Source organism: Aplysia californica, unplaced genomic scaffold (genome assembly GCF_000002075.1).
Source record: "Aplysia californica isolate F4 #8 unplaced genomic scaffold, AplCal3.0 scaffold00263, whole genome shotgun sequence".
Lineage (NCBI taxonomy): Eukaryota > Metazoa > Mollusca > Gastropoda > Aplysiida > Aplysiidae > Aplysia > Aplysia californica.
The window spans coordinates 910,155-911,201 of record NW_004797533.1 but is presented as its reverse complement, the minus strand read 5'-3'; the positions used below and the strand labels follow the sequence as shown (position 1 = coordinate 911,201).

At 45.9% G+C, this 1,047-nt stretch overlaps 1 protein-coding gene across 1 annotated transcript in view; it reads right to left on the bottom strand.

The window, feature by feature from the left end:
- Nucleotides 1-1,047, bottom strand: part of LOC101852100 (disabled homolog 2-interacting protein) — a gene marked incomplete at both ends in the record, with an annotated part of 79,851 nt that overhangs the window by 73,703 nt on the left and 5,101 nt on the right.

The following is a 1,047-nucleotide window of genomic DNA, read 5'->3' as shown; positions in this document are numbered from 1 at the left end:
GGGCCGGATCGCCAAGAATTTCCCGCCAGGAATGAACGGTACTCATTCAGAAATCGTCAATTACGTCCGCACACAAACCATGCACTATGTACTGTGTACCGTGTATTGTATATAGTGTACTGTGCGGTGGGTACTATGTACTATGTACTGTGTACAGAGTATCGTGTACTGTGTACTGTGTATAGTGTACGGTGTATCGAGTACTTTGTACTGTGTACTGTGTATCGTGTACTGTGTATCGTGTACTGAGTACTATGTACTGTGTATCATGCACTGTGTATCGTGTACTGTGTATCGTGTACTGTGTACTGTGTATCGTGTACTGTGTACTGTGTACCGTGTACTGTGTATCGTGTACTGTGTACCGTGTACTGTGTACCGTGTACTGTGTACCGCGTATCGTGTACTGTGTACCGTGTACCGTGTACTGTGTACTGTGAATCGTGTACCGTGTACTGTGAATCGTGTACAGTGTACCGTGTACCGTGTACTATGTACCGTGTACCGACCACATCTCACTGCCTTTGGTCGAAACGAGGAAATCGGTGCACTCCTTGCACAAAAGATCACTTCTTAACAAGTTACCTACATACATGTATCTGCCTACTTATTACCTACTTACCTACCTGTCTAATTACCCATTCAACCTATCCACCAGTCTGCCATTAGACCGACCTACTAATTTACCTGCCTGCCTTCCTATCTATCTATCAACTACATATCTAACCATACATACCCATCCACCCCATCCACCAACCTACCTACCAAACCACCCACCCACCTACCTACTTACATACCAACCTACATACCTTTCTACTCACAGCCTACCCACCTACCTACTTATCAATCCACAGCCTACCTACCTACTTAACCATAAATCCGTTTACCCACCTTCCACCACCAACACAAAGCGTCTTCCACCCCCCCTTTCAACCCATCTAGCCTCACTTCCCCGCAATCAATGGAGTGAGTCTACCAGTCTGTCTGCAGATTTGTGCGTGTGTACACCTCCATATGGAGGACATTATCACCATCTTGCAACATCCT